Raw genomic sequence first — 282 nt, 5'->3', positions numbered from 1 at the left:
GGAAAATATTAGCGTGAAACCGTGAAATATTCAAATCGCGGTATACCTTGAAACCGGTAACCGGGTGGAGTTGGTGAGTTGTTGAACTGATCAGATCAGTGTTAAAAATGAATGAAAACATATTGTGTAATGTATAGTTATTTAGCAGGTGCACCCAAGGGTATAGTTATTGTGCTTTCCTGTGTTTTATTGTTATTGTTGTTTTATGTTTTGAAAAAAGGGTACTTACTGAAGAATAAAAAAAGAAAACAAACCCTAAACCATTCACAGTAAAATTGAAAT

The sequence above is a fragment of the Sinocyclocheilus grahami genome, unplaced genomic scaffold, assembly GCF_001515645.1.
Source record: "Sinocyclocheilus grahami isolate Dianchi unplaced genomic scaffold, SAMN03320097.WGS_v1.1 scaffold354.1, whole genome shotgun sequence".
In the NCBI taxonomy this organism is placed as follows: Eukaryota; Metazoa; Chordata; class Actinopteri; order Cypriniformes; family Cyprinidae; genus Sinocyclocheilus; species Sinocyclocheilus grahami.
The sequence above is the reverse complement of the archived record's forward strand: the minus strand, read 5'-3'. Positions refer to the sequence as shown.